This window comes from Phaethon lepturus, unplaced genomic scaffold (assembly GCF_000687285.1).
Source record: "Phaethon lepturus isolate BGI_N335 unplaced genomic scaffold, ASM68728v1 scaffold58025, whole genome shotgun sequence".
In the NCBI taxonomy this organism is placed as follows: Eukaryota; Metazoa; Chordata; class Aves; order Phaethontiformes; family Phaethontidae; genus Phaethon; species Phaethon lepturus.
Genome location: NW_010539593.1, coordinates 2,515 through 9,502, shown reverse-complemented (window position 1 = coordinate 9,502; position 6,988 = coordinate 2,515). Strand labels below are relative to the sequence as shown.

The following is a 6,988-nucleotide window of genomic DNA, read 5'->3' as shown; positions in this document are numbered from 1 at the left end:
ATCTCTCGTATGAGGAAAGGCTGAGACCTGGTTCTGTTTAGTCTGGGGAAGAGAAGGCTGAGAGGGGACCTTACCAATGTCTATAAATATCTGAGGGGTGGCTGTCAGGAGGATGGAGCCAGTCTCTTCTCAGTAGTGCCTGGTGACAAGACGAGGGGCAATGGGCACAAACTGCAGCACAGGAAGCTCCACCTCAACGTGAGGAAAAACTTCTTTAGCGTGAGGGTGACGGAGCACTGGAACAGGCTGCCCAGAGAGGCTGTGGAGGCTCCTTCTCTGGAGACCTTCCAAACCCGACTGGACGCGTTCCTGTGCAACCTGCTGTGGGTGATCCTGCCTTGGCAGGGAGGTTGGACCACATGATCTTCAGAGGTCCTTTCCAACCCCCACCGTTCTGTGATTCTGTGATTCTGTGAAGTATGGGTTGGGACTCCAGGACAGAGGGTGCAGGGCAAAGAGCATGAGCAGATGGGAGAGAAGGAGTGAATGCCAGCAGTGTACAGGGAGAAAATTCTGCTCCTAGGGTCACTCAGATTGCTAGTGGAGGATGGCAAGACAGCCCCAGGCTCCTACTCTCACTACTTTGTCCCAAAAGGCTGCTCCTCTGCTTGCTTGGTGGCTGTTAGTGCTGGTAGTCTGTTGAGGCTCTTCTGCAAGTGAGCATCTTGCTCCTTGAGGTTCACTATTTTGAAGTGCCCTTGTCTACTGTAAAAGAGACTCCTCATCCAGGTTTCCTAGAGCTTCTCATTGAGATCTCTCTCGTTTCCAGGTCAAATTTGCTGTCGTTGCCTGGAGGAAGGTTCCCCTCGCCACTCCCTCCCTCTGCAAATGACAGGCTCACCTCAAAGTCAATCACGATTCTCTCTTGCTTGGGCCTCAAAGACTTCACATCTGGAGCACATCTGCTTTTATGTTGCACTGACCACTTATTTTAACTGGTAGATTTCCTTCTGTTGTTGCAGCTCTACTGCTGGGCGTTGTGACGGCCTTTGGGCGGATGGCTCCTGTTGCGAAAGAGGGGCTGTTCATTCCTTCTTCAGTCTCTGGGTCACGGCAGTACCCATTTCCCTGTCCTGCAGCTGTGCTGACTCCACAGCACTAAGACGAGCAAAATACAGCAAAATATAGGGGTAAAATAGATATTGTTCTAGTACTTGCAAAAAATAATTTCTTCCTAGATCTGTCTAGTGCCCAGTCAAAGCAGTGTCTGTTAGAAATACGGTTCATAACTCATAAGTGACGGGAGCCAGTGTTCAGGGTCACCACGTGATGGTTCTGCACACAGGACTCAAACAGGGACAGCTTCTCTCTGCTGCTGCTCTCTCAAGGATGGCCTCTTTTGAAAGAGGCAGGGCTGTGCAGGGAGAGCTCATCCCATCGCCACTCTATCTATCATAATAAAGGTTATTAAAAGCCTACGTGACCAGCCTGCGTATCCCTGCAGAGCGAATACTCTCCTGCTCGCAAGACAGTCTTGCAAACTCTGCAGTATAAGCTTGATTTTATTAAATATTTGCTTGACCAGAAAGGCAAAGCAGAACAGGGTAAACACGCCTAAAGTAAATGTGAAATGACCTTTGTCCGTCATCTATCCCACGCCTGCGGCTGCTGCGGTAGGGAGGGCAGTGGGAGGTGAAGGTGATCATACAACAGCTTTGAAATTCTGGCTACTGTGAGAATTTTGAAATATTTGGGGTGGCATAAAAGTGGTGGATGCTCTGCAAGCCCAGACTTTACCCTTTCCACTATCAGATCTAATCAGTCTACAGGTCAAAAGAAGACGGGATTTATTCCCTCTATTATTTCTTGAGGTAAATTTTTCAGTTCCACTGGCGTTAGCAGAATTGCACAGATTTGAAAAAGCTGTGAATCCAGACCTGTGTCACTGCCACATCTTCCTCCCTGCTGGTATCTGCAAACAATGATTTTCGCTTGCCTCCTGCTTGAGCGGGGCTGGCTGTCATCACCTTTGCTCAGCTAGTTACACTCCTGATTTCAGCAAAACCACCCTGTGAGAGAGGTGATATGACACTGGCCTGCAGGAGTGGAGCTGGGGTTTGGCTTGTGTCCGTTTTAAAATCAAGAACAGTTTTGTGAAATTCTGATCTGGATGTTAAAAAGGGGTGGAGGGAGGAAAGACTTGTGTGCCTCAGCCTGGCCACCTGTAACAAGGGTTGTGCAGTCAGCACTCAGCAAGGAGCTTGGCTGGTGAGAGCTGAGCTGGTAGGACTCCATCTCCCACATACTCTGTGGGGCCATAAGGGGCCAAAGCTGCTCTTGGTACAGAAGCAGCCATGAAAAAGTGAAGGAGCAGGGAGCAGATGGATGTGTTGAATAGGAAGATGCATTTCCATGGCGTGAGGATGGGGCTCGGTGATGTGCTGACCAAATTACAGAAGCTGTTTGAACCCCGTATTGCTCCCACCACCCTAGTTAAAACCTGGGTGATTTTAAGAGACCGAGTGGTGCAAAGGAAGCCCCCTTCCCTCTCTTTGGAAAGTCACCAAGCTGGTCCCTGGGTTAGTTTTCCTACTCCATGGGCCTTTAGACTTTATTACTGCTAATAGTTAGGCAATGCTTTTCTCCTTAGTCCTCTAAGATGCCCAGGGGAGCTGCATCTCTCTTTTAGACAATGTTTTCTTGGCTGTGCTGTGGGTGGAGGAGCGATCTTGTGGTGAGAGCCCCAGGGAGGGAGGAGACCTGGTGCTCAGTTTGCTCCATGCTTGGCTGCATGCCCTTTGTAGATGTGGTTGTGAAGGTTGGCACATAACAACTCCTATGTCTGTACTCCAAGCTGGACCAGCATGAGGCAGCTTTGATCTGGAAGCCACAGAGAGCCTGTTCAAACAGGCCCATTCTGGACTGAGTTCTCCCTGAAAGGATGTTAATGTCAGACCAGAGCTGGCTTCTTCCTGGCAAACTTCAATGGTTGCAAAAGAGCTCAGCATCCATCTGGATCTGTCCCTGTAGGCAGGTCCCTGACCTTCTCTAGACTTCAGTCCTCAACCGGAAGAGCAGGATAATAATCCGTCTCCAGTCCTGTCTTCTTAGATAACAAACACACAATTGGGTCAAAGTTGGCAGTGCAAACAGCGATACTGCTTGATGTTTCTACCATTAGCCTTCTACACCGCTCCAGCTTCCAGTGAATTTTTGTGCTGCACCATGGGGCACACGTGTGTGTAATGGAGAGTAAAAGGGTGCTGATTTATTATTCTGCTATGTGATTTCTGCTTTTTCTACCAGCATCTTTTCTTTCAGGAGGGCTCCCTTTGTGCTAGTTTTAAGTAGAGAGCCCAGAGACGAGAAAGGGAGGATTAGCAATTAAATACGCTCTGATGATGGCATGGTTGTGAAGGAGGGAGGAGGAAGGAATACTCCGTAGTAATGTACTTTTGTTTTCTTTTCTCTTTGCTTGTAGGACAAAGTCTGCCAGGGAATTGGTGTTTTGAAGACGCTTACAGCTTTTAATCCTCATTCCCTTGGGAATACAAACCTTTCTAATCATGTCACCGGCCATGTGGAAATGGACTTGCCTGGTTTCTCACCTCCTGCTATCCGCCACAGTGTCGCCTCTTGGTAGGCAGCAGCCGCTCCACCCGAAGAGGCCCTTCATCACTTTCACTGGAGACCAAGCAGAGGGGAACTTTAACCACTTGGTGGTTGATGAAAGAACTGGGCACATTTACTTGGGAGCTGTCAACAGGATCTACAAACTCTCCAGTGACCTTAAGGTCCTGGTGACCCACCAGACTGGTCCTGATGAAGATAATCCCAAGTGTTATCCTCCCAGGATCGTCCAAACCTGCAATGAACCCTTGACACCCACTAACAACATAAACAAAATGCTCCTCATAGACTACAAGGAGAATCGATTGATAGCCTGTGGAAGTCTTTACCAGGGCATCTGCAAGCTTTTGAGGCTGGATGACCTCTTCAAGCTGGGAGAGCCCTTCCACAAGAAGGAGCATTATCTCTCTGGGGTGAATGAGAGTGGCTCTGTTTTTGGAGTCATTGTTTCTTACAGCAACATGGATGACAAGTTGTTCATTGCCACTGCCGTGGATGGCAAACCTGAGTATTTTCCCACTATTTCCAGCAGAAAGCTCACCAAGAACTCTGAAGCAGATGGGATGTTTGCATATGTCTTTCATGATGAGTTTGTGGCCTCTATGATCAAGATCCCTTCAGACACCTTTACCATCATCCCTGATTTTGATATCTACTACATCTATGGCTTCAGCAGTGGTAACTTTGTCTATTTCCTAACTCTGCAGCCTGAGATGATCTCACCACCTGGCTCCACCACGAAGGAGCAGGTTTATACCTCCAAGCTGGTCCGGCTTTGTAAGGAGGACACAGCCTTTAACTCCTACGTTGAGGTGCCCATTGGCTGTGAGAAGAATGGAGTGGAGTATCGGTTGCTTCAGGCAGCCTACTTGTCTAAGGCTGGAGCCATCTTAGCAAGGTCTTTGGGTGTTGGCCCTGAGGATGATATCCTCTTCACAGTCTTCTCCAAGGGGCAGAAAAGGAAAATGAAGTCCTTGGATGAGTCTGCTCTTTGCATCTTTGTCCTGAAAAAGATCAACGATCGCATCAAGGACAGACTGCAGTCCTGCTACAGGGGAGAAGGGACGTTAGATCTGGCCTGGCTCAAAGTCAAGGATATTCCTTGTAGCAGTGCGGTAAGTGAAGCCCCTAAGCACCCAGCCTAAACCTCCTCATGTACTCACAGATCTTAGAGAATTGGTCAACAACCATAGCAGGAACTAAAGGAACTGAGACTGCCTCATCTCAGTCCTGGCTCTGCCTCCAGCTCACTGCACTACCTAATTTAACCAGTTCATGCCTCAATTTGCTCATGGATGAGCGGAGGAAGGTATCACTTTCTGACAAGCATGTTATGTTTGGTCATGAACTAAGCCAAGGTGCCTTGAAATCTTTAGAAGAAATTGGCCTTTTGTTGTTACTTCACTGTGCAATTTGTTAGGGGTGAAACCTTGTGCAGTCTTGGCTAAAACCTAAACCAAAGCAGGGATAATGTCAATGGCTTGTGTTGGTTTCTGTGTCTGCTGATGGAATTTTATTTCCCTGGGCTGGAATGGAGCAGGATTTGTTCAGGGAGCTTTGTGAAGCCAGGGCTTCATTTCTTCAAGGACTGAGAGGCACTGGTCATTAACCGTCAAAGTCCTTCATCTTCTGGTTTACAGCCAGCTCTGCTCTGCCTCTGCACTGAAAAATTAAGGCCTGGCTACAGATCAAGGATTAAATGCTGCAAGATTTAAGGGCAGGATTGGGGAAGAGGCTGGTCTACCTGACCTACAAATGGTTTTAAGCAATTGTCTTAGTTTATTCTGTCGGTTCACTAAAGTGTCTTTGCAGAACTCTGCGTCAGCTCTGCCAGTATAAGGCTGGCTTTGATGCCACGCACAGAAATCAGCATTACAGCCAGCACTGCACCCAGGCTGCTGTAATAGCCGCCTCTCTGGGCTTTGATTTCCTTCCTTAATTAGCTCTTTCAAGTGAGAGGCAAGTTCAAGTCTGAGCAAAGGGAATACAGAGAAACACCAGAGCTCTTTCCTGTCCCATAATCTCAAGGCAGAGTCAGGGCTCAGGATATGGGATTGCTCTGGTTTTCCTTTGTACTGAAGCCTCCTTTGCTGGGGGATCCCTGCTGTTGTCCCTTTGCAGGACAAGGACGGATCAAGTGGTATGTGGATAGAAATTTCACTGCAGGGAGACTGATCCTGTCTTACCCTGCCCTAACTCCCCTTTACACCAGTGCCCTCAGCAGCGTTGTGTGACCTTACACTACTCTCACACTTGTACACCAAACGTGCAGAGGGACAAAGCCTTCATTTCTGTGGGATCTCTTCTGCCTAGACCTGCAAAACTCCCTATGGAGTATTGCACAAGGAGAAAGGCTGTGCCCAAATCTGGCTTTGATTTTTCTGTTTAGCCTCAAGGCCTCTGCACATTCAAAGAGCTGCCTTTAGATTGAAGCTGGGAGCTTCCCACTGGAGTTACTTTCCTGGGCTGTTAAGCCTCTCCATGCATTTGCAAATCTACACTGGTTGTGCTCCGCACTAACACTTGCAATACTGGACATCTCAAATCAGGAGGTTTGAAACCTGTCAGTCACTTGGCTTCTGTGGCTTTAGAGAGGAGCAAAAAGGCCAACAGCTTTCTTGTGTCCCTTGGGTTGAGTCCTGGACCAAGAAGACTGATACATCAGACTGAATTTAGAGGGACATGACTACAGAAGTCAGGGAGCCAGGGACCGGGTGACACAGTGGGGAAAACTGTTAGAGCATATTTGTGATTGGATTTCTTCACTGTCAATCAGCGATGCTAATGCTTCCTAGCTGGAGAAAGAGCCTGGAGATCCTTGAAGAAAAAATAGGAGTCTGAAAAATGTAACTAAGTGGGTTGTCCGCTCCTTAAATGAGTCTACTTACAGCAGCTGGTAAGCCCTGCCTGAGATCAGCTGTGCTGCCCAAGGGAAGAGGTATTAGTGACTTGGCTGCTGGAAGGGTTGCAGAGTCCAGCCGCTAAGCTTGGAAAATATTTGATGGGTAGTGAAGTATTTTGGAGCCTGGATATGTGTCTGTGAGGGCCTTGTCTCCTTTGCCGATGTCCTGCTTGCCAGCTGTCCACCAGCACTGCTGCTCTGCCTCTTAGCATATGTATTTGAAGCAGCTCTAAAACCAATTACAAGGCCATCAGTGAGACTTTCCCTGGTTTTGTGTGGACATAAAATATCTCTCTGCTGGTGCAAATAGAGGTTTAGCCTGCCCGTGATAAAGGCTGGACCTGAACTTCAGCTCTGCTGCCCTGCCTCCAGCAGCTGAGATCCTGCATGTGAACAGATACAGCTGATGTCCCTGGCAGTGAGCAGATGGGTAGAGACAAGCTGTGGGAAACCCTTACCAAGCATTGCAGAGAAACACTGTTAGAAGACATATTTCAGCCCTTTTTCATAGTATTA

At 48.2% G+C, this 6,988-nt stretch overlaps 1 pseudogene; it reads left to right on the top strand.

Annotated features, from left to right (window-relative positions):
• The first annotated feature begins 3,518 nt into the window (after positions 1–3,518).
• LOC104613975 lies at positions 3,519–4,685 on the top strand (annotated as a pseudogene).
• Positions 4,686–6,988: the final 2,303 nt, after the last annotated feature.